Source organism: Pan troglodytes, chromosome 9 (assembly GCF_028858775.2).
Source record: "Pan troglodytes isolate AG18354 chromosome 9, NHGRI_mPanTro3-v2.0_pri, whole genome shotgun sequence".
Taxonomy (NCBI): Eukaryota; Metazoa; Chordata; class Mammalia; order Primates; family Hominidae; genus Pan; species Pan troglodytes.
In genome coordinates, this window is record NC_072407.2 from 97,711,180 (window position 1) to 97,738,755 (window position 27,576).

A 27,576-nucleotide genomic window follows, 5' to 3' on the forward strand; every position below is an offset into this window, starting at 1 on the left:
ATAGAAAGCTATAGAAATAACATTAAAAGATGTGTCATAGGAAAAGGCAATGAATGTACATGAAGTCAAGAACTGTAAAAATAAATTATTATAAAGGACATGTCAAACAGTTTATTAACAAAAACATTATGCTGCTTTTCAAGATTTTGTGATGTTAATGGTATTTGTCAGCTTTTTAAAGTTAATAATTTGTCGTGATCTATTTTCAATGTCAATAAATATTCGCACCCATTTCTAAATGTATTATTTATACTTTTATCTTTTTTCCTAAAATGCATACCCCAAATTCTATAAGCTTCAGGTTCCCCAAGACCTGGGTCCACCCCTGCCCCCTTCAGATGATGTCTCCTGCCATTCTGGTGCTGTGGGCTGCATGGGTGCATGTCCCAGTTCCTCCTGGCCCTTTTACCCCTCCACCCTGTCTAGTCTCGCTACAGTCTCCGAGGGGCTGCTACATATCCCCTTGGGAAGCCCTGGTCTCCTCTACTTTCCAATATTCATTCTAACCTGAGTTTTACTATTGTCACTCCCATCTTTCCTCATACCTAATGGTATCGCTTCCTTTCCTACACCTTCTCTCTCAGCCTAGGGAATCTTACTGCAAGTCAAAGGCAGGAAAACTGGCTCTCAGATTGCACAGCATTCTTCCCCAAACTATTGTTTGTGGCATACACATAAGCCCTTTCTTTCAACCTCCTCAACAAAACTCTATTTTGAATTCAAAAGCTAAGAATTGACTCCCTTGTTCTCTGGAGTTCTGCCACAGCCCTCTTTCCACAAATGCCTGAAATGGGGATTTCCCAATCAGGATGGGCAGGGAGGACAAAAGGAATCAGCAGAAGAAAACCTCATCATTTAATATCAATAGATTTCCAAATACCTGAATGTTTGAAATTATGTGAATGAAACTTCTATGTGATTGATGAAACCATTTATCTTTTAAATCAAGATGCTTAACCATCTACGTAGATACATTTACAGAAATATAAAGAAGTTGGGCAAGTTACCAAAGAAAATTTCTAATAATTCTGATATTTCTGAATTAACTATGACATCCTGAGGCTGATAAATGTAGCAGAATATTGTGTAATACCCTCCTTGCTTTTTCTTGAATATACTTATCTAAGCTCAAAAATTTTCAAATCTGTTCTTAGATGCTGGATTTATTTATTTTTATTTTTTGTGTGTGATTCTGGTTGTAAAAAGAATTCACATTCATGGTTGTAGTTTTAGAACAAAAGAGAACAAATAAGTACATGTGATAAGCACAAGCCTTGAGAGTCACTTGTGTGTGTAGGTCTGTATGAAATTGAAATTATGTCCTATTTGTTGTATTGGCATATAAATGTTTTTTACTACATAATATTAATCAAGTAGAAGTATTATATAATAATTAACCAATTCTATAGTTTTAATATTGTTTAATTTATGACTGCTCACTTTTAAATAACACTATTATGAACTTTCTAATTTATAATTCTTTGTGTGCATTTATAATCATTTCTTTAGAATATATTCCTTGGTGATAAATTATAGTGTCAAAAGAAATAACATTTTAAGACTTTTATTATATATTTCCAAATTAGCCTCCAAATGTTATCAATTTTCAATGTGATGATGAATATGTAAGAGTATCTCTTCTCACACACTTTAAACATTAGTTATTAATATTGTCCAGATCTTTATCAGTTTGATAGATGGAAAAATAGAAAATAGTGTATCATATTTATCCTATTTGAATATCTTTGATTATTCATGCACCACATATGTAACAGTTTTCCCAAGGATAATTCTAAAAGGAAATCCACTCCATGAAGCATAAATGAATAATAGATTATGGTTCTATGTGTTACTGAGTCTTTCCATTGAGTTTTGTATTTATATGGCTAATTATTTTATATGTATTTGTTTTTATTTATGTAGCTAGTTATTTAAAATGTGTTTGTTTCGAGTTATTTTAAAAGATTTTTACCAGATGTTTGAGAAAGAAGATATGAACCATTATTGAACTTGGAGAGCAAAGATAGCTAATGCAACAGTGATAAAAGAAAAACTTCAGCCAAATTAAATTTAAAATAGTTTAATTGAGCAATGAACAATTCATGAATTCGGCAGCCCTCAGAATCACAGCAGATTCACAGAGATTCCAGGGGTGCCTTGTGGTCAGAACAAATTTATAGACAAAAAAGGTAAAATGACATACAGGAATCGGAAGTGAGGGACAGAAACAGTAAGATAGGTTACAACTCGGCATTTGCCCTATTTGAACACAGTTTGAACATTCAGCAGTCTATCAGTGGTTGAAGTATGGCCACTGGGATTGGCCAACACTCAGTCATTGTTACAGGTGCATACTATTAAGTTAGGTTTTCAATTTTGTCTGACTATTAAGTTAGGTTACAGTTCATCCACAAAGACTCAAATATGGAAGTATGGGGTCCTTCTCAGACCATATTTAGTTTGCTTTAACAATTCCCTCTTTTTGTCATTTTCTCGGTTTTGAGAGATTGACCAAAATCTTGGCCATTGATGTTACTATCACTATCCTAAATGTACTTAAATGGTTTTGAAATCCACTGGGAAACAGTAGAACAGTGGGTTTTGCAAGAAGGGAATAAGGACTGAGTAGAGGGTACCTCCTTATGCTGGAACATCCTGTTTACAGGAGAAAAACAAAACCTGGTCTGTTCTAGAATCTATGTGTTTTCTTAAAGCCTTAGTTTGATTATGTCACATTTAGCATGAGTGACTCCATTTTAGTTTGGTTTGGTTTGTTGGGGTCTAGCGTATGAGCTCAGTCCAAAATAATGGTCTCCCATAATTTTGTTTACAAAAAAAATCCCCGACCTGGCATGGTAGCTCAAGCCTGTAATCCCAACACTTTGGGAGGCCGAGGAGGGTGGATCACCTGAGGTCAGGAGTTCGAGACCAGCCTGACCAACATGGAGAAACCCTGTCTCTATCAAAAATACAAATTTAGCCAGGCATGGTGGTGGATGCCTGTAATCCCAGATACTCAGGAGGCTGAGGTAAGAGAATTGCTTGAGCCTGGAGGCAGAGGTTGTGGTGAGCGGAGGTTGTGCCATTGCACTCCCGTCTGGGCAACAAGAGTGAAACTCTGTCCAAAAAAAAAAAAAAAACAAAACCCCTTTTGGCCTTGGCCAAGTTCTCACGTAGGTGAGAGTGTGACCAAAACTTAGGGCCTTAGCACCACTCTCAGTTACCATCATTTTGGGTTTCTGGTCTAAGCATGTCATTCATAGGTTATGGTGTCCTCATGGTCACACATTTCTTTCAGCTTTTGTCATTCCAGTTGAAAAGAAACCATTTGACATTCTAGAGATGGCTGCTTGCAAACATTTAAAACCTTTGAGAGAGTGCAGTGCACCAGAGAGACTATTATTATAACTATTGGGAGGATAATGCAAGAGTTCGGAGTATGCTCCTTACCAAGGGTCCCCATAAACCAAACCACATAAAATTAAATAGATTAAAGAATGAGCTAGATGAAGAGTCTACTCGCTTGACTAAGTGGTCTTTTCATTAATCCTCCACAACTGAAATTGTATAATTTACATTTGATGTACTTCTCCATAGGCCACAACTGTCAGTAGCTGTGCAAGTACTTTTATGTTTAGCCAATTCTATTATTTAGCATATCTTTCACAAGAGAATTTAAAGTCTGTTGTCTGTGTATTGATGTCTTGATGTGTAAATTCTACTAGAGCTTATTGTGAGGGTGACATTTCTAATTATTGCCTATTTTATTCTAAACCATGAAAAAAGGACCTAACAAATGATGTCCTTCTAGAAGAGTGAAAGCCTCCTGGCAAGGTTCTCTCTAATCCATGATGTGGGTTAAGAGGCGTTTTGACTGATTATGAGGCAACATATGTACCCCCAAAGTTTCTCACCTACATTGGGCCTTCATCTTTTATCTATTAAAGTATATGGTTATTCATGTGTAAGGCTGGCTGCAAAATCCTTCACAAATAAAAATACACCCTATAAATGCACATAATAGACCCCCTTTTCATTTCTATTGTTCAGAGACATAAACAAGGAAAACATATTCAAAGATAAGTCTCTCAATAGTAGAAGTCTTGATTAGTGATCTTGGGAAAAGCAGTTCACATCAAGGATGCCATCTTCTTCTGGGGAGAAACTTTCCTGGTTAGTTTTACCTTAAGGGTTCCAATGTATGTACAGTTCTAGGAGTGTGGAGGGACCCTTCTCCGTTGTGAGATTATGAACCCAAGGTTCAAGGCTCCAAAGTTTTGCTGTAGTGTGGATGGTAGAGATAGTCTTTTTCTGATGTTCTCAGAAGATCCTACCTTCAGGCTCTAGATCATGAAGGGATTGTCCTTAGTGAACCATGAAAAGATTTTTTTACTAGGTGAAAATACACTGTTGCACAATAATCTACTGTTGTAACATCAGCCCTCTTGCATGGGAAAGCTTTTATACAAACAGAAAACATGCATTGAAAATGACAATTGAATGAAATCCCTTTATAAATGTTTAAATCGTCCATCAGGTAGCCAAATGTACCCGAAGCTTTGATTGTCTTCCCAGGACTATGGAACCAAACATTGGTTTTAAACTATTTCCACAATCTATGTCACCACATCAATATACTCAATTTGGGTTATTTTATCTTTTCCATGACAAGTCATGGAATGCAGAACCTTTAATAACAAAAGCTTTAAGGAATCAGGAAGGACAAGGTGGCTGTCCTGGTTCTTCATGAGTGCATGCTTAACACTAGACTTATGTCCTCTTGAATACCAGTTGTTTCTTCAATTTAGGTGGGTTATCAGAGGTAATTTGACTTAGACCATGGAGTTCTTTCAAACTGCATATTTAAACAATTTTAGTATTGACCAATTTAGCATGATAATCTAGAGTTTGATTTTGAAAGGTTTGTTAAATAACAAAATTTTAAACATTGGATATTACAAAATAGAATCTTAGGTTACTATAAGTCATTCATTTAGCCAAAATGATAGCTCAAAAATTTTTTAAAGGAAAAAACATTATTCTGATAGAGAGGAGACTCAGCTTTCCAAACAAGACCCAATGGAGATAGCATGAGGCCAACTGACTCTGTCTCCTTTCTTTCCCTTTCCCCCTTTTTCTTTTGTAGTTTACTTAAAAGGTAAACAAAAACGTTTCGTTATCTTTTAATATTACATAAAAATCCTTTTTAAAAGAGAAAACAAAATTTTATATTTCCATTAGTGTATTTGTAGTTGTAAAGCTATTTTGTTTTTTAATAACATTTTATAAATCTATTCAGTTTAGTTAGTTTGACCATATGGTAAGATTTTTATAAACCTTTTATAACCCTTTACAATTTTTTTTTCAAAGCAGGACAATGTTGTAAGCAAACTCTGTTGTCCTTTTCTTCCAATGTCCAATTTATGGGAAAAAACTGAATAATGCCATTTAACTTTAGCCAATAGGTTCACACATAGAATTTTTATATAAACATTACACACAACACATATATAATTACACAGACAGACAGAAGAATATTATTACAGTAGTTGTAAGATTTTTCATTTGTCAATTTTTAAGTTTCTTAATTGATTATTGGCTTTAGGTTGGAGCCCTTGGAAGAAAAAGGCCAGGAAAGGGGTTTCTGGTGCCTCCTGTTTTTCCCAAGGAGACCAGGCTGTTAGAGCTTGAATATCTGCTTTTAATTAAGCTGACTTTTAACCATAGCACTCTTTAATAACATCCTTTAAAAATTTTTTATTACCCAATTTTAGCCAGGCCAAACAGCCAATATTTCTGGCTGTTGAACTTTACCAAAGGTAACCTCCCAGGTGCTCAGAGAAAGGAAAATTTAAGATAGTACATGGAGGAGAAGAGACTAGACAAAGTCATGCAGATATTAAACCAAAAAGGACCTACTTCCTAAGCAGGGAATCAAACCCTGACCATCAGCGTGAAGAGTGAAAACCTTAACTACAGGACAGAGTAATATCTACTATATTTCCCAGAAGAAATCTATAGTAGTTAATTTTGATCTTGCAAAGGGCTTTAACTACTCAAGATGATTTTTAGAGCTAACTATGACATAAAACCTAAAATTCCTGTTCTCTGGAAGGTAGAGACCAAAAGAAAGTACTGCCTCATGGTTACAAGGTCAAGCTCCTGAGGACATAAAATAAGATAGAGATAAACAGTGATTTTTACCATTCATTCAAACATTTGCACAGAGAGAGAGAAGCTAGAAACCTGACTAGTAAGAAATTCTTACCCTTTTGCTGGCACACCAGGCTTCTGGGTTCCCTTTTCCTGAGCGGCCCTAGTGACTCAGCTTGCTACACCATCTTACTGGGGCCAAGCCACATCATAAAGGAAAATTGTTCTGGCCAGAGTAAAATATGTGCGACAAAATATAGTCATTAGCTACTCTGATTAGCACCCAATGTCAAACTGGCAAGGCTCAAACTTGCCCCTGCTTGGGCCCCATCATTGTTAATCCAACCTCTGACCAGGAGTTTTAACCTGTGATCTCTGGGCAATATGGTCGCCCTGAGTAATAGAAAAGATAAGAAAGGGAAAGGAGAGCGAGAAAAGCATTGCCTGTGGCAGAGTGGGGAGGGCGAAATGATCAGGGAGGCCAGAGAAAGAGTCACCCATTGCAGTGACAGTGAAAAGTTCAGGTGGCTGCTTCTCAGTAGCAAAGGGATCTTTTCCAGCAGTCCCATCATCTCTCAAGTTTCCCCTTTTAGGGAGGGAAAAGTTCCCCATATTCCACAAACCTGTACATGTCTCATCCTGACACCCACAGCCATTGGCAAAGAATGCAAGGCAGATTCTCCCAAAGAGAATAGCAGTTGAGTTGACATGCTATAGTGCCAAATCCATTCTTAGCCAAAACGGACTTTACTGAGACCCCTCATTTTTTAAATGTACTTCAATGCATTGTTGTTCACTTCCACTGTAATTTATCTTTAGTAAGATTTTGCCATTTCTGTAAGATTTCGCTGCCTCCCAGGCCTAAAATATAAGCCAGAAGGAATTCAGTCTTCCAGAAATTAAGGAGCACAGTTTTACCTAAAATATTGGCTTCACACTCAGGTTCTCTTGATTAACTTAGCCAATGATTTTTTTCCTACCTAAGCATGCAAGAGAAATGAAACAAAGGGGTATAACACAAAAATCCCTGTGAATTTTCAAAAGCCAAATTTTGTAACCCCTGCAATATTACTGCTTACTACCAGGTCCTTTTTGACCCAGTCAGATGTAAGAGGCCTCTGATTGGATCCAAGCCAGTTAATTCCCAGATCAAATCTGTTCCTGGACCCAATCCAGTTTCTGTAACTACTCCAAACCCAGTTTGGATTAGAATTTTGCTCAAAGAAACTTGGAGAGCTCAAAACACAAATCCGTGGAGCTCAGAAATCCAAGAGGGAGCTTACCCAGGATCCCCAACTGCTCTGAGAGATCAATGGACACAAGTGGGTCATGCAGTGGTCCTGGGGGCTGCTAGAAGTTCCACTTCGGATCCCGCTTCTGACACCAACTGACAAAAGAAAAACTTCAATTGAATTAAATTTAAAGGAGTTTAATTGAGCAATAAACGATTCGTGAATCGGGCAGCCCCCAGAATCACAACAGATCCACAGAGACTCCAGGGGTGCCTTGTGGTCAGAACAAATTTATAGACAAAAAAGGTAAAGTGACATACAGGAATCGGAAGTGAGGTATAGAAACGGTGAGATTGGTCACAGTTCAGCATTTGCCTTATTTGAATGCAGTTTGGACATCCAGCAGTCTGTGAGTGGTTGAAGTTTGGCTGCTGGGATTGGCCAACACTCAGCCATTGTTACAGGTGCATACTATTAAGTCATGTTTTCAATTTTGTCTGACTATTAAACTAGGTTACAGTTCATCCACAAGGACTCAAATATGGAAGTAGGGAGTCCTCAGGACCCATACTTAGTTTGCTTTAACAACAGTTAAGACTACAGTTCTGGTACCCTACAATCTCCTCAGCCTGAATCCAAACTCTGCCACATAGCATTTGCAGGGCTTATGGCAATTTACTTAACCTGTCTATACTTCAGTTTATCTGCAAAAGAGAGCTGATAATAAAGACACTATCTCCTACAACTGTCATGAATATTAAATGGAATGATCATTCAAAGGAATAAGCAAACAAAAATTATTTAGTGCTATTGAACTGTGGTTTTAAAATTTGCCATGGTACTTCACTTCTCATCTATTTTGTTCTCCCATTTTAAGTATGGGAGAAAAAATTATATTATTATAAGTTTTATATTATTTTAAGTTTTATATTATATTATTATAATATATTATATATTATACTTATATTATTATAAGTTTTAAGTGCTCAAGTTTGTTAACTTTACTAGGAATTCCAACAGTTATAACCCTTATGCCAAAAAGTTGTTTCATTGCTTATTAGTTTTTTGTGAGACATAGACTATTGAGTTGTACCACAGTTAAGTCACCTCCTATGTGAAATCATCTTTAACCACTCTTCCCTGATCCTAGCCCAACCCAGTTATAATTAATTATCTCTTCCTCTGGTTTCCCACGACACATCATTAATTCTCTCATAATAGCAGACATTGTAGCTGTATAGCCCAATTATAATTTTAAAAGTTTGTTTCCCACACACTCAGGTAGCTCTCCAAGATAGTGACTCTGTCTCACTCACTCTGTTTCCCTAGTGCCTCACAAACTTTCCAGCACATGGCATGTCAATGATTTCTAAACCATGACTGAGTGAATAATAGAGATCCGTTTGGGACACTGAGGATAAAATAACTTTGAACAGGGCCAAATGTAGGAAATGCAAAACAGATATTCATAAGCCATAGGCAGTGAATCACATGGACAAATATTTGAAACAATGACTTTTAGACATTGGACAATAGGCAGTAAAACAAATGAGGTAAGCCCTACAGATTCCCAGATGTTCACTTTGCAGACTGTGGTTCAAAGGGAAGAATCCAGAGCCTAGGAGACTCACTTAGTTGAAAAGAGGAATCAAAGAGCCCTGGAGATCTGCATAAAGGTATCCTTGAATCTTTAATTGAGTACTTAGCTGCAGACCTGAGAATGAAGCCACAAATACTGGGGAATCACCAGAAAGCAAGAAGTCGAAAACTCCTCATAAAAAGCTGAGAATAGTTTGTGTTCTTACTAGCCAGAATGGAAAGATATTATAATACCTTGATCATTAAGTAGAATCCTCAGGACATCACCTTAGTATAAGAGCAAAATTATCCCCAGATTACAGGCTGCTCTAAAGTGGCAATTTTAAAAGCTTAAATCAAGTCTCAAAATAATAAAATTGATTTCAATACCTTAACTGGTTGTCAAAATAAAGTCTCAGCCTATTTAAAAGAATGAGAAAAAAATCACACCGAACAATGTAAAATTTGTAATGTCTAGCATGCAATAAAAATATACTGGAAATGTAAAAATGTAGAAATGTCTGACACATAACCAGGAGAAATATCATCCAATAAAAACAGACACAAAAAAGACAGAGGTGATAAAGTTAGCAGACAAGGACATAAAAACAGATATTATAAATAAACTCTACATGTTCAAGAAGATAGAGGAAAACTTGAAAGTAATGAAGAGATAAATGGAGGATAATAAAAAATGATCCAAGTAAAACTTCTAGAGATGGCTACAATGAAAAATATATTGGGAGGCATTAACACAAAATTAGACACTAAAAAAGAAATGATCGGCAAACTTGGCACATAGCAAAAAGCTATCCAAAATAAATATTAGCAACCTATGAAACAATATCAAGCAGTTAACATACATATGATTAGAAAACAGATTTGAATTAATTGTACTCAAAGCTATTCCAAATTTGATAAAAATTATAAATGCATAGATCCAAGAACCCCAGAGTAAAAATAAACAAAACCATACCAAAGCACATCATAATCAATATACTGAAAACTAGTGATTTTTTAAAAGTCTTAAAAGCACTCAGAACTTCAGAACTTCCCTTCAAAAAACAGTTACATAGACAGGAACAAAGAGAAGAATGAATGCAAACTTTTCATTAGCTACTTATGCAAGTCAGTAGACAAATGAACAATACTTTTAAGGTATTGAAAGAAATAAACTATCAACTTAGAAATCTATTCCAAGAAAAAAATATCTTTCAAAAATTAAGATAAAATAAAGAATTTATTAGATAACCAAAATCTAAGATAATTCACCACCAACAGACATGTACTGCAAAAAACATTAAAACAAGTTCTTCAAGCAAGAAGAAATGATACCAAATGCTAATTTTTATCTGCATAAAAGAACAAAAAGCACTGGAAATGATACATATGTGAGTAAACATATAAGATTTTTTCAATTTTTTAATTTCTAAAAAAGAAAATTGACTGTGTAAATATGAAGGATAATAATATATTGCTGAGTTTATAACACATGTAGAGTAAAATGTATGACAAAAACAGCATAAAAAATGAGAGAGAGAAAACAAAAGTACACTGTTGTAAGGTTCTCAGACCATTATAACATAATGGTTATGTTATTTAAAGGTAGACTGTAGTAGTGCAAATATACAATTTGTGAACCCTAGAGCAAGCACTAAACTAAAATAAGTAAACAAATAAATAAATGAAATAGAGATTTAACTAAGAAATCATAAGTGCATTTGAAAAGGAACTATAAAAGTTACTAATTCCCAGGAACTGGAGATGGGCCCACTCACTCTGCTGCCAACACTGCCACATACACCCATTCACATGTGCCACCTACGAACCTGGAGACTGCCTTGCCCAGCCCATCACTGCCACTGCTAACATTAGTAAGTGCCACCTGGGAGCCTAAGGGTTATCCTACCACTGCTACTCCCATCACCCATGCGGGGTATGATGTCCAGGGACCTCAGGACCCACCCACACAACTGGCACACTGCTACAACTGCCAGTACACAAACAAGCTTTTTGGAGGCCCAAGAATTGGCCCACCTGGATCCAGTGACACCAGTGCCTGTATATGCCACTGAGTGGCCCTAGGTCAAGCACACTCCGCCTGCCACTGATACACTGGGGCTTGAGAACTGGCCCACTTGGCATACCTATCCCCATCAATGCCTCACCACAGCTTCTACTAACAACCTCAGCCAAGCCACTGAGGAAATCACAGATTCCTCTGATGCTATTCACAGCTGAAGAAATCATACAGAGACTACACTATTGCATGCACTCAGAATCAAAGCTAAAGTACCTTTGCCAACCAACAACTTTAACATATCTTCAGGAAAAATCCTTCTTCTATGAGAGTTAATCCAAAAACTGAAAAGAGCAATTGTTACATAAGGTGCACAAATATCAATATAAGGACAAGAGAAACATGAAAAAGCAAGAAAATGTGACACCACCAAAAGATCACAATAATTCTCAGCAAGAGATTTCAATCCGGAAAAATTTACAAATTCCTAGAAAAATAATTCAAAATATTAATCTTGAAGAAGCTCTGGGAGGTCCAAGAAAATACTGAAAAACCAAATAGAAGAAAGACTCTCAGAAGTTGAAAACAGGTCTCTTAAAATGACCCAGCCAGAAAACAATTTTAAATAATGAATAAAAAAGGATGACCAAAGCCTGCATGACATATGAGACACCATAAAGTGACCAAGTATTCAAATTTTGGGGGTCCCAGAAGGCAAAGAGAAAACTAAAGGGTTAGAAAACCTATTTAACAAGATAATAGATTAAAACTTCCCAAGCCTAGCAAAAGATGTAGACATCCAGATTGAGGAAGCCCAGAGATCTTCAAAAATATACTGTTCAAAAAGGTCTTCTCAACAGCACATTGTAGTCAAAATGTCAAAAGTCAAAGACAAATAGAATTCTGAAACACAGCAAGAGAAAAGTATCTAGTCACCTGTAAATGAATCCCCATCAGGCTAACGGTAAATTTCTAGCAGAATCCTTACATGACAGGAGAGAATGGGATAATATAGTCAAAGTACTAAAAGGAAAAAAAATGTCAGTCAAGGATACTAATCTCAGCAAAATTATCCTTCATAAATAACGGAGAAAAAAAGACTTTCTCAGACAAGCAAATGTTAAGGGAATTCAACACCACTAGACCTACGAGAAATGCCTAAGAGAATCCTATGCCTGGAAGTGAAAGAAAAATATCTACCATCATAAAAACACACAACAGAAAACCCATTAATAGAGCAAATATATAAACAAGGAAGAGAAAATGATAACACTACAGAAAACCACCAAACCATAGTGATAGACAAGAGGAGAGAAAGGAAAAAAGTATATACAAAACAATCAGATATCAATCAACAAAATGACAGGAATAAGCCCTCACATATCAATAATAACTTTAAATATAAATGGATTAAATTTTCTGCTCAAAAGACACAGGCTTGCAGAATGGATTAAAAAAATATGACCCACCGGGATACTCATCTCATCTGTAAGGCCACATATAGACTGAGAGTAAAGGGATGGAAAAAGATGTTCCATGCAAATAGAAACCAAAATCAAGCAGTGGTAGCTATACTTATATCAGATACAGCAGACTTTAAGCCAAAAACCATACAAAGAAACAAAGAAGGTCATAATATAATGATAAAGGGATCAATTCAGCAAGAGGATATAACAATGCTAAACATACATTCACCCAACACTGACCCTAAAGAAATGAAGATCTATGCACTTCCTGATAACAATAAAAATAATCCTCTTAAAGAAGCTTAGTGAGCTACAAAATAACACAGTCAACTAAACAAATCTTAAAAAACAATATATGAACAAATTAAAAATTTAATAAAGAGATAAAAACCCATAAAAAAAGAAATTCTGAAGCTAAAGAGCAAAATAACTGAATTTTAAAATTTCATAGAGTCTCAATAACAGACTCAATTAAGCAGAAAAAATAATCTTTGAGCAAAAGGCAGGACATTTGAAATTAATCTGTTGGAGAAACCAAAAGAAAACAGAATGAAAAACAGTAAAAAAAAAAAAAAAAGAAAAAAAAAGCCTGTGGGACTTATGGGACAACATCAAGCAAACCAATATATGCATTATGGAAGTTCCAGATGGAACAGAGAAAGAAAAGAGGGCAGAAGTCTTTTGTAAAAAAATAATGACTAAAACTTCTAAAATCTGGAGAGAGAAATGAACACCCAGATCCACGAAGTCCAAAGAACTTCTTTATAAGAAATCATAATGGGAGTTCTTCAAGTTGAAAGAAAAGGACTCTAACAACATGAAAATATATGAAGTATATAACCCATTATAAAGGTAGGAATATAAATAGATTAAATACAAAGAGATCTTTAACAACACACATTATGATCAAATTTTCAAAAGCCAAAGACAGAGAATTTTGAAAGCACCAAGAGATAAGCAATTCATCACATATGAGAGAACATAAGATTATCAGTAGATTTCTAAGAAGAAACCTTGCTGGCCAGGAAACAATAGAAATGATATATTCAACATGCAAAAAGAAAAAAACATTTTAACCAAGAATACTATACCTGAAAACGCTGTCCTTCAGAACTGGAGGAGAGATTAGGACTTTCCCAGAACAACAACAAAAAGCTACAAGAGTTCATCACCACTAGGCTTGCTTTACAAGAAATGTTAAAGGGAATTCTTCAAGTTGAAATAAAAGCACTCTTAACAACATGAAAATATATGAAATATAAAGCTCATTATAAAGGTAAAAATATAGTCAAATCCTGAATACTTTAACACTGTAATGGTGGTGCATAAATCACTTTTAACTCTAGTATAAAAGTTAAAAGACAAATGTATTAAAAATAACTGTAACTTCCTGTGTCCATGTGTTCTCATTGTTCAATTCCCACCTATGAGTGAGAACACACGGTGTTTGGTTTTTTGTCCTTGCGATAGTTTGCTGAGAATGATGGTTTCCAGTTTCATCTATGTCCCTACAAAGGACATGAACTCATCATTTTTTATGGCTGCATAGTAATGCTAAATGACAAGTTAATGGGTGCAGCACACCAACATGGCACATATATACATATGTAACAAACCTGTACGTTGTGCACATGTACCCTAAAACTTAAAGTATAATAATAATAAAATTAAAAAAACTATAACTACAATAATTTTTAATTGATACATAATATATATAAATGGAAATTGTGACACCCAACATAAAACGTGGGAGAAGATGTTAAAGTGTAACATTTTTGTGTACAGTTAAATTTGTTATTAGCTTAAAATAAACTGTTATAAGATGTTTTATGTAAGCCCCTTGGTAACCACAAAGAGAAAACCAGCAGTAAATACATAAAAGATAACGAGAAGAGAATAAAGCATACCATTAAAGCATAAAAATTATCAAATCATGAAGGAATACACCTTAGGGAGAAAGAATAAAATGAAGAAACTACAAAACAGTCAGAAAATTAACGAAATGGCAGTAGTAAATTTTTACCTATCAATACTTACTTTAAATATGAATGAATTGAATTCTCCTATCAAAAGATATACAGTATATGAATGGATTAAAAAGCAAGATCCAACTATATGCTGCCTAAAAGAGATCACTTTAGCTGTAAGGACACACATAAGCTGAAAGTGAACAGAAGGAAAAAGATATTCCATGCAAATGGTAACCAAAAGAGAGCAAGGATGGCAGTAATTGCATTAAATAAAATAGACTTTAAGTCAAAAAACTGTAAAACAAGACTAAAAAGGTTATTATATAATGATTAAGGATCAGTTTATCAAGATGATGTAACTATAAATAAATAAATACCTACTCAATATCAAAGCACTTAAATATGTAAAGCAAACACTACAGAAATGAATAGACAAACAACATTCAATGATAGCAGGAGACTTCAATGCCTCACCTTCAACACTGAATAGATCATCCAGATAGAAAACTGATAAAGATACAGTGTTGAACAACCCTATAAATCCAATAGACATATACAAAACATTTCATCTAACTGCAGCAGGATACACATTCTTCTCAAACACACACAGAAAATTCACAAATACATGAAAACAAAGCAACACACTCCTGAACAACTAAGGGGTCAGTCAATAAAAATATCAAATAAGGAATAAAAAAACTTAATGAGACTGATATCATCATCTTGATGATAAAGATGACAAATGAGAATGAAAATACAATATATCAAAACTGATATGATGCAGTAAAAGCAGTTTATAGGGAATTTTATAGTGATAAATGCTTACATGAGAAAAAATCTTCAATAAACAACCTAAATTTATACTTCAAAGAAGTAGAAAAAGAAACACCAACTAAGCCCAAAGTCAGTAGAAGATAAGTATTAATAACAAAGATCAGAACAGAAATAGATCAAACAGAAAACAATAGGAAAATTCAAAGAAACTAAAAGTTAGATTTTTTAACATAAATAATATCGATATATCTTTAGCTAGTCTAAAACAGGCAATTCAGATATATAAAATTATAAATGAAAGAGAAAACAATATACTAATACCACAGAAATGCAAAAGATCATAAAGGACTACTATGAACAATTATATGCCAACAAATTGGAAAACCTAGAAGAAATAGATAAATTCCTAGATACATACTATCCACAAAGACTGAATCATGAAGAAACAGAAAATCTGAACAGAACAGTAATGAGTAAGAAGATTGAATTAGTAATCTAAAGTGTTCCATGAAAGAAAAGCCTATAACCTAGTAAATTCTATCAAACTTTTAAAGAAAAAGTAATTCCAATCTTTCCTAAGTTCTTCCAAAAAATTGACAAGGAAACACTTCCAAACTCATTTTTTTTTCTTTTCTTTTTTTTTTTTAATTATACTTTAAGTTTTAGGGTACATGTGCACATTGTGCAGGTTAGTTACATATGTATACATGTGCCATGCTGGTGCGCTGCACCCACTAACTCGTCATCTAGCATTAGGTATATCTCCCAATGCTATCCCTCCCCCCTCCCCCCTCCCCACCACAGTCCCCAGAGTATGATATTCCCCTTCCTGTGTCCATGTGATCTCATTGTTCAATTCCCACCTATGAGTGAGAATATGCGGTGTTTGGTTTTTTGTTCTTGCGATAGTTTACTGAGAATGATGGTTTCCAATTTCATCCATGTCCCTACAAAGGATATGAACTCATCATTTTTTATGGCTGCATAGTATTCCATGGTGTATATGTGCCACATTTTCTTAATCCAGTCTATCATTGGTGGACATTTGGGTTGGTTCCAAGTCTTTGCTATTGTGAATAATGCCGCAATAAACATACGTGTGCATGTGTCTTTATAGCAGCATGATTTATAGTCATTTGGGTATATACCCAGTAATGGGATGGCTGGGTCAAATGGTATTTCTAGTTCTAGATCCCTGAGGAATCGCCACACTGACTTCCACAATGGTTGAACTAGTTTACAGTCCCACCAACAGTGTAAAAGTGTTCCTATTTCTCCACATCCTCTCCAGCACCTGTTGTTTCCTGACTTTTGAATGATTGCCATTCTAACTGGTGTGAGATGATATCTCATAGTGGTTTTGATTTGCATTTCTCTGATGGCCAGTGATGATGAGCATTTTTTCATGTGTTTTTTGGCTGCATAAATGTCTTCTTTTGAGAAGTGCCTGTTCATGTCCTTCGCCCACTTTTTGATGGGGTTGTTTGTTTTTTTCTTGTAAATTTGTTTGAGTTCACTGTAGATTCTGGATATTAGCCCTTTGTCAGATGAGTAGGTTGCGAAAATTTTCTCCCATGTTGTAGGTTGCCTATTCACTCTGATGGTAGTTTCTTTTGCTGTGCAGAAGCTCTTTAGTTTAATTAGATCCCATTTTTCAATTTTGGCTTTTGTTGCCATTGCTTTTGGTGTTTTGGACATGAAGTCCTTGCCCACGCATTAGTATAAGGATAAAGTTGGCCTTAAAAAATGAGTTTGGTAATGCCCACGCCTATTCAGGACATAGGCGTGGGCATTACCAAACTCATTTTTTAAGGCCAACTTTATCCTTATACTAATGCCAGTCAAGGACACTACAAGAAAAGAAAATTACAGGCCAATATCCTTGATGAACTTAGATGCAAAAATCCTCACCAAAGTACTGGGAAACAAGATTCAACAGCATATTAAAAAAAAAATTTACCATGATTAAGTAGGATTTTTCCCTTGGATGCAAGGATAGTTCAACATACACAAATCAATAAATGTGATATAGCACATTAACGGAATAAGGGACAAATCCATATGATCATCTCAATAGACGTAGAAAAAAGATTGGACAAAATTCAACATCATTTCATCATAAAAACTCTTAACGGATTAGGTGTATAAGGAATGTACCTCAACACAATAAAGGCCATGTATGACAAGCCCAAGCTAAAATCATACTCAAATGGTGAAAAGTTGAAAGCTTTTCCTCTAAGATCAGGAATAAGAAAAGGATGGCTTCCCTTGTCATTTCTATTAAACATTTTCAAATTCCAATGACATTTTTTATAGAAAATGAAATCCTGAATTTTTTTTTTCATAGAAAATAAAATCCTGGCCGGGTATGGTGGCTCACACTTGTAATCCCAGCACCATGGGAGGCTGAGGAGGGCAGATCACAAGGTCAGGAGTTCAAGACCAGCCTGGCCAACATGGTGGCCCCAGCCTGGCCCCATCTCTACTAAAAATACAAAAATTAGCTGAGCATGGTGGTGCATGCTTTTAATCCCAGCTACTCACAAGGCTGAGGCAGGAGAATTACTTGAATGAGGACCCAGGAGGTGGAGGTTGCAGTGAGCCAAGATTATGCCACTGCACTCCAGCCTAGGATACAGAGCAAGAATCTGTCTCAAAAAAAAATCCTAAAATTCATAAAATTCATCTGGAATCACAAATGACTCCAAATAGTCTTCTTGAGCAATCTTGAGCAAAAAGAACAAAACTAGAGGCATTGTTCTCCTAATTTCAAAGTATACTACAGAGCTATAGTAATCAAAACAGCAAGATACTAGAATAAAAGCAGACATATAGACCAATGGAATAGAATAGAGAGCCCAGAATAAATCCATTCATTTACAATCAATTGCTCTTTAACAAAGCTGACAAGAACACACAATGGAGAAAGGACAGTGCCTTCAATAAATGATGTCAAGAAAACTGGGTATCCATGAGGAAAATAATGAAATTAGTCCCTAATATCATACCATATACAAAAATCAACTCCAAATGGATTAAAGACTTAAATGTAAGACCTTTAAATGGGTGTATGGATAAAGAAAATACAGTGTGTATGGGTGTATACATATCACACACACACACACACACACACACACACACACCAGAATACTATTCAGCCTTAAACAAAATAAAAAACAAAAGAAAGAAATTCTACCATTTACCACAACACGGATATTGAGGATTTTTGCATCAGATCATTATTGGGGTTCAAGATAAAAACAGTTTAATCTGTTCGTCAGAATCATGGATTCCACGTTATACTCTGTGTAATACTATTAAAGATCCCCTCCGATTAAGCACCTCACTTTATACTCACTACCTGGATATTAAGGTTTTGTAGAAGCCTCTAAAATTGTGTGAAGCAAAAATTCATACAATAAGCAATGTACACGGTATTGCAGGAAAACAAAAATACCTCTGTAAAAATATCTCACTCTCACTTTAAAACTGCAGAGGACAGCCTTGAAGTCTAGAATGTCTAATTAATTTGCTTAATGTCACAAATCAAGTAAAAAATAAGAGGGAGGAGGATATGGTGAGTTTTGAGAGAAATACTGTAATTTCATTTACAGTTTTGTGTTCTGACGACAAACCCTCTTTCCTTCTTTAATGTAGCCATAGAAATATTCCCCTGCTTTCTATTTGATAGTGTGTGCCTGTTTTGTACATCCTTCTTGAATCAGGCAGTCTACTGAGATTTTCACTCAAGACTCCATATTTCTTTCTGATAACCAGCTGAATTGTTAGAGGCAAGGTGGGAGTTTCTCAAGCAAACAAATGAAACAGTTGGAAAGACCCTCACTGAGGTCACAAAGCAGGCCCTCCAGAAGATTGGTCTTTATCTCTAACCTCTTTTTGAAGACAGGCAAGAATAAAGAGTGCTTCTTAAGACAGCGTATGTGGGTGGTGGCTGCAGTGGCGGCAGAGCTGCATGTCAGCAAGTTGATTCAGTGGAAGTACACAAGCTTTGCCAAGGCAAAGCAGACAGAAAGGAGGCTGCTGGTTCCAGGGCGAAGCTGGAATCAGGTGCTGGAAATTTTTTCTATCCCTCGATGGGGCAAGAAAGCAGCTCTTGCCTCCTTCTTTGAATAACTACTTAACAAGTCCATTTGCAGTTGAAGTGAATACGTCTCTACATGGCTTTCTTTTCAGTGAACAAAGAATCATCCTGATTCTTGTTTCTTCCGGTGGTGAAGGCCAAGGCAGGGAGGAATTGTGAGCAGTCACTGAAACAAGTAAAGATGCCTGGCTTTATTAGTTAATTTGCAGACATTTATTAAGTATCCTAATGTACAACAAGCACACTGCACTAGGCTTCATAGAGAAGGACAAACATAACAGCAATTACTATTGCTAAATTTATTATGCATTTACATATATGAGTCACTGTGCTAATGATTTTATGTGTATTATATTTTATTAATTTTAATACAATATTTTGAGTAGGTGTTATTCACATTTCCCAGATGATAAAATAGAGACTTAAATGGAGACAAAAATATAGTAAGTGACAAAGCCAGGATTGGAAACTAGTTTTGTTTAATTCCAGTGTCTAAACATTATTCTAAACGCTTTTAAAAGAGACAAAGCAGTTCCTAATCTCAAAGCAATGTTTTTTTGATTTTTTTTTTTTTTTTTTTTTTTTTTTTTATATTTTAAGTTTTAGGGTATATGTGCACATTGTGCAGGTTAGTTACATATGTATACATGTGCCATGCTGGTGCACTGCACCCACTAACTCATCATATAGCATTAGGTATATCTCCCAATGCTATCCCTCCCCCCTCCCCCAACCCCACAACAGTCCCCAGAGTGTGATGTTCCCCTTCCTGTGTCCATGTGATCTCATTGTTCAATTCCCACCTATGAGTGAGAATATGCGGTGTTTGGTTTTTTGTTCTTGCAATAGTTTACTGAGAATGATGATTTCCAATTTCATCCATGTCCCTACAAAGGACATGAACTCATCCTTTCTTATGGCTGCATAGTATTCCATGGTGTATATGTGCCACATTTTCTTAATCCAGTCTATCATTGGTGGACATTTGGGTTGGTTCCAAGTCTTTGCTATTGTGAATAATGCCGTAATAAACATACATGTGCATGTGTCTTTATAGCAGCATGATTTATAGTCCTTTGGGTATATACCCAGTAATGGGATGGCTGGGTCAAATGGTATTTCTAGTTCTAGATCCCTGAGGAATCGCCACACTGACTTCCACAATGGTTGAACTAGTTTACAGTCCCACCAACAGTGTAAAAGTGTTCGTACATCTCCACATCCTCTCCAGCACCTGTTGTTTCCTGACTTTTTAATGATTGCCATTCTAACTGGTGTGAGATGGTATCTCATTGTGCTTTTGATTTGCATTTCTCTGATGGCCAGTGATGATGAACATTTTTTCATGTGTTTTTTGGCTGCATAAATGTCTTCTTTTGAGAAGTGTCTGTTCATGTCCTTTGCCCACTTTTTGATAGGGTTGTTTGTTTTATTCTTGTAAACTTGTTTGAGTTAATTGTAGATTCTGGATATTAGCCCTTTGTCAGATGAGTAGGTTGTGAAAATTTTCTCCCATTTTGTAGGTTGCCTGTTCACTCTGATGGTAGTTTCTTTTGCTGTGCAGAAGCTCTTTAGTTTAATTAGATCCCATTTGTCAATTTTGGCTTTTGTTGTCATTGCTTTTGGTGTTTTAGACATGAAGTCCTTGCCCATGCCTATGTCCTGAACAGTAATGCCTAGGTTTTCTTCTAGGGTTTTTATGGTTTTAGGTCTAATGTTTAAGTCTTTAATCCATCTTGAATTGATTTTTGTATAAGGTGTAAGGAAGGGATCCAGTTTCAGCTTTCTACATATGGCCAGCCAGTTTTCCCAGCACCGTTTATTAAATAGGGAATCCTTTCCCCATTGCTTGTTTTTCTCAGGTTTGTCAAAGATCAGATAGTTGTAGATATGTGGTGTTATTTCTGAGGGCTCTGTTCTGTTCCATTGATCTATATCTCTGTTTTGGTACCAATACCATGCTGTTTTGGTTACTGTAGCCTTGTAGTATAGTTTGAAGTCAGGTAGAGTGATGCCTCCAGCTTTGTTCTTTTGGCTTAGGATTGACTTGGCGATGCGGGCTCTTTTTTGGTTCCATATGAACTTTAAAGTAGTTTTTTCCAATTCTGTGAAGAAAGTCATTGGTAGCTTGATGGGGATGGCATTGAATCTATAAAATACCTTGGGTAGTATGGCCATTTTCACAATATTGATTCTTCCTACCCATGAGCATGGAATGTTCTTCCATTTGTTTGTATCCTCTTTTATTTCCTTGAGCAGTGGATTGTAGTTCTCCTTGAAGAGGTCCTTCACATCCCTTGTAAGTTGGATTCCTAGGGATTTTATTCTCTTTGAAGCAATTGTGAATGGGAGTTCACTCATGATTTGGCTCTCTGTTTGTCTGTTGTTGGTGTATAAGAATGCTTGTGATTTTTGTACATTGATTTTGTATCCTGAGACTTTGCTGAAGTTGCTTATCAGCTTAAGATTTGGGGCTCAGACAATGGGGTTTTCTAGATATACAATCATGTCGTCTGCAAAAAGGAACAATTTGACTTCCTCTTTTCCTAATTAAATACCCTTTATTTCCTTCTCCTGCCTAATTGCCCTGGCCAGAACTTCCAACACTATGTTGAATACGAGTGGTGAGAGAGGGCATCCCTGTCTTGTGGCAGTTTTCAAAGGGAATGCTTCCGGTTTTTGCCCATTCAGTATGATATTGGCTGTGGGTTTGTCATAGATAGCTCTTATTATTTTGAAATACGTCCCATCAATACCTAATTTATTGAGAGTTTTTAGCATGAAGGGTTGTTGAATTTTGTCAAAGGCCTTTTCTGCATCTATTGAGATAATCATGTGGTTTTTGTCTTTTGTTCTGTTTATATGCTGGATTACATTTATTGATTTGCATATATTGAACCAGCCTTTCATCCCAGGGATGAAGCCCACTTGATCATGGTGGATAAGCTTTTTGATGTGCTGCTGGATTCATTTTGCCAGTATTTTATTAAGGATTTTTGCATCAATGTTCATCAAGGATATTGGTCTAAAATTCTCTTTTTTGGTTGTGTCTCTGCCTGGCCTTGGTATCAGAATGATGCTGGCCTCATAAAATGAGTTAGGGAGTATTCCCTCTTTTTCTATTGATTGGAATAGTTTCAGAAGGAATGGTACCAGTCCCTCTTTGTATCTCTGGTAGAATTCGGCTGTGAATCCATCTGGTCCTGGACTCTTTTTGGCTGGTAAGCTATTGATTATTGCCACAATTTCAGATCCTGTTATTGGTCTATTCAGAGATTCAACTTCTTCCTGGTTTAGTCTTGGGTGGGTGTATGTGTCGAGGAATTTATCCATTTCTTCTAGATTTTCTAGTTTATTTGCGTAGAGGTGTTTGTAGTATTCTCTGATGGTAGTTTGTATTTCTGTGGGATCGGTGGTGATATCCCCTTTATCATTTTTTATTGCGTCTATTTGATTCTTCTCTCTTTTTTTCTTTATTAGTCTTGCTAGCGGTCTATCTATTTTGTTGATCCTTTCAAAAAACCAGCTCCTGGATTCATTAGTTTTTTGAAGGGTTTTTTGTGTCTCTATTTCCTTCAGTTCTGCTCTGATCTTAGTTATTTCTTGCCTTCTGCTAGCTTTTGAATGTGTTTGCTCTTGCTTTTCTAGTTCTTTTAATTGTGATGTTAGGGTGTCAATTTTGGATGTTTCCTGCTTTCTCTTGTGGGCATTTAGTGCTATAAATTTCCCTCTACACACTGCTTTGAATGCATCCCAGAGATTCTGGTATGTTGTGTCTTTGTTCTCATTAGTTTCAAAGAACATCTTTATTTCTGCCTTCATTTCGTTATGTACCCAGTAGTCGTTCAGGAGCAGGTTGTTCAGTTTCCATGTAGTTGAGCAGTTTTGAGTGAGATTCTTAATCCTGAGTTCTAGTTTGATTGCACTGTGGTCTGAGAGATAGTTTGTTATAATTTCTGTTCTTTTACATTTGCTGAGGAGAGCTTTACTTCCAAGTATGTGGTCAATTTTGGAATAGGTGTGGTGTGGTGCTGAAAAAAATGTATATTCTGTTGATGTGGGGTGGAGAGTTCTGTAGATGTCTATTAGGTCCGCTTGGTGCAGAGCTGAGTTCAATTCCTGGGTATCTTTATTGACTTTCTGTCTCGTTGATCTGTCTAATGTTGACAGTGGGGTGTTAAAGTCTCCCATTATTAATGTGTGGGAGTCTAAGTCTCTTTGTAGGTCACTCAGGACTTGCTTTATGAATCTGGGTGCTCCTGTATTGGGTGCATATATATTTAGGATAGTTAGCTCTTCTTGTTGAATTGATCCCTTTACCATTATGTAATGGCCTTCTTTGTCTCTTTTGATCTTTGTTGGTTTAAAGTCTGTTTTATCAGAGACTAGGATTGCAACCCCTGCCTTTTTTTGTTTTCCATTTGCTTGGTAGATCTTCCTCCATCCTTTTATTTTGAGCCTATGTGTGTCTCTGCACATGAGATGGGTTTCCTGAATACAGCACACTGATGGATCTTGACTCTTTATCCAATTTGCCAGTCTGTGTCTTTTAATTGGAGAATTTAGTCCATTTACATTTAAAGTTAATATTGTTGTGTGTGAATTTGATCCTGTCATTATGATGTTAGCTGGTTATTTTGCTCGTTAGTTGATGCAGTTTCTTCCTAGTCTCAATGGTCTTTACATTTTGGCATGATTTTGCAGCAGCTGGTACTGGTTGTTCCTTTCCATGTTTAGCGCTTCCTTCAGGAGCTCTTTTAGGGCAGGCCTGGTGGTGACAAAATCTCTCAGCATTTGCTTGTCTGTAAAGTATTTTATTTCTCCTTCACTTATGAAGCTTAGTTTGGCTGGATATGAAATTCTGGGTTGAAAATTCTTTTCTTTAAGAATGTTGAATATTGGCCCCCACTCTCTTCTGGCTTGTAGGGTTTCTGCCGAGAGATCCGCTGTTAGTCTGATGGGCTTCCCTTTGTGGGTAACCCGACCTTTCTCTCTGGCTGCCCTTAACATTTTTTCCTTCATTTCAACTTTGGTGAATCTGACAATTATGTGTCTTGGAGTTGCTCTTCTCAAGGAGTATCTTTGTGACGTTCTCCATATTTCCTGAATCTGAATGTTGGCCTGCCTTGCTAGATTGAGGAAGTTCTCCTGGATAATATCCTGCAGAGTGTTTTCCAACTTGGTTCCATTCACGCCATAACTTTCAGGTACACCAGTCAGACGTAGATTTGGTCTTTTCACATAGTCCCATATTTCTTGGAGGCTTTGCTCGTTTCTTTTTAATCTTTTTTCTCTAAACTTCCCTTCTCGCTTCATTTTATTCATTTCATCTTCCATTGCTGATACCCTTTCTTCCAGTTGATTGCATCGGCTCCTGAGGCGTCTGCATTCTTCACGTAGTTCTCAAGCCTTGGTTTTCAGCTCCATCAGCTCCTTTAAGCACTTCTCTGTATTGGTTATTCTAGTTATACATTCTTCTAAATTTTTTTCAAAGTTTTCAACTCCTTTGCCTTTGGTTTGAATGTCCTCCTGTAGCTCAGAGTAATTTGATCGTCTGAAGCCTTCTTCTCTCAGCTTGTCAAAGTCATTCTCCGTCCAGCTTTTTTCCATTGCTGGTGAGGAACTGCGTTCCTTTGGAGGAGGAGAGGCGCTCTGCTCTTCAGAGTTTCCAGTTTTTCTGTTCTGTTTTTTCCCCATCTTTGTGGTTTTATGTACTTTTGGTCTTTGATGATGGTGATGTACAGATGGGTTTTTGGTGTGGATGTCCTTTCTGTTTGTTAGTTTTCCTTCTAACAGACAGGACCCTCAGCTGCAGGTCTGTTGAAGTACCCTGCTGTGTGAGGTGTCAGTGTGCCCCTGCTGGGGGGTGCCTCCCAGTTAGGCTGCTCGGGGGTCAGGGACCCACTTGAGGAGGCAGTCTGCCCGTTCTCAGATCTCCAGCTGCGTGCTGGGAGAACCACTGCTCTCTTCAAAGCTGTCAGACAGGGACATTTAAGTCTGCAGAGGTTACTGCTGTCTTTTTGTTTGTCTGTGCCCTTCCCCCAGAGGTGGAGCCTACAGAGGCAGGCAGGCCTCCTTGAGCTGTGGTGGGCTCCACCCAGTTCGAGCTTCCCGGCTGCTTTGTTTACCTAAGCACGCCTAGGCAATGGCGGGCGCCCCTCCCCCAGCCTCGCTGCCGACTTGCAGTTTGATCTCAGACTGCTGTGCTAGCAGTCAGCGAGACTCCGTGGGCATAGGACCCTCCGAGCCAGGTGCAGGATACAATCTTGTGGTGCGCTGTTTTTTAAGCCCGTCGGAAAAGCGCAGTATTCGGGTGAGAGCGACCCGATTTTCCAGGTGCGGTCCGTCACCCCTTTGACTAGGAAAGGGAACTCCCTGACCCCTTGCACTTCCGGAGTGAGGCAATGCCTCGCCCTGCTTCGGCTCGCGCACGGTGCGCGCACCCACTGACCTGCGCCCACTGTCTGGCACTCCCTAGTGAGATGAACCCGGTACCTCAGATGGAAATGCAGAAATCACCCGTCTTCTGCGTCGCTCACGCTGGGAGCTGTAGACCGGAGCTGTTCCTATTCCGCCATCTTGGCTCCTCCCTCGATTTTTTCTTTTTAGTATAGTTAGCTACCCACTAGATTGCCAGGCAGTCAGAATTAGCAATATACCTCAGAATTTGAGAAAATTTTGATATTCTTTTGGTTTCCGTATCACCCTTTTCTATGAAGTTTTGAAGAGCTTCTCAGTTGTAAGGGGAATGCCACTGGTAGGGACCATCCTTTCCTCAGTTCTCCTGCATTCAGTGATTTTATGTTCAACCCATACCCTCCCCTCAGTTCACAGAAGTAGACTCAAGGGGAAGTTCCATGGATAAAATTTATGCAAGTAAGTGATTCACCATATTAGACAAGGTTGTAATTCAGAATCTAAAATGGGTTAGCTCTAAATAAGGTTGCTAAATTAAGCTCATGTCTGTTAATAGGGGCTGCCTGATAATCAGAAATGTGCTGGGCTTAGCAATAACTGTGACTAAGTTATAATGTTAGAACTACTTAGTAAATGACTGTTTTATTTATATTTGTACACATACACACATATATAATATATACATATACACTCAACATATATATGTATATACATATATTTATATATACATATATTTATATGTTGAGTATATATACTTTGTATATATTATACATATATGTATTTATATGTTGAGTATATTACATGTATTTATATATTTATATATTGAGTATTTATATACACTTGAGTATATATACTTTGTATATATTATACATATATTATATATTTATTATATATGTACACATGTACATATACATATGTACATATGTACACATGTACATATACATATGTACATATGTACACATGTACATATACATATGTACACATGTACACATGTACATATACATATGTACACATGTACACATGTACATATACATATGTACACATGTACACATGTACATATACATATGTACACATGTACACATGTACATATACATATGTACACATGTACACATGTACATATACATATGTACACATGTACACATGTACATATGTACACATGTACACATGTACATATGTACACATGTACACATGTACATATGTACACGTGTACATATACATATGTACACGTGTACATATACATATGTACACGTGTACATATACATATATGTACACGTGTACATATACATATGTACACGTGTACATATACATATATGTACACGTGTACATATACATATATGTACACGTGTACATATACATATATGTACACGTGTACATATACATATATGTACATGTGTACATATACATATATGTACATATGTACATATGTATATATGTACATATGTACATATACATGTACATATATGTATATATGTATATATTTATTATATATGTATATATGTATATATTTATTATACATATATGTATATATTTATATGTTGAGTATTTATATATGTTGAGTATTTATATATACTCACCATATAAATATATACATATATGTATAATATATACAAAGTATATATACTTGAGTATATACAAAGTATATATAATATATACTTTGTATATATACTTGTATATATACTTGAGTATACTTTGTATATATTATACATATATGTATATATTTATATGGTGAGTATTTATACTCACCATATAAATATATGTATATACATATATGTATATATTTATATGGTGAGTATTTGTATATATACTCAACATACAAATATACGTATATGTGTGTATATATGTATATTTGTATGTTGAGTATATA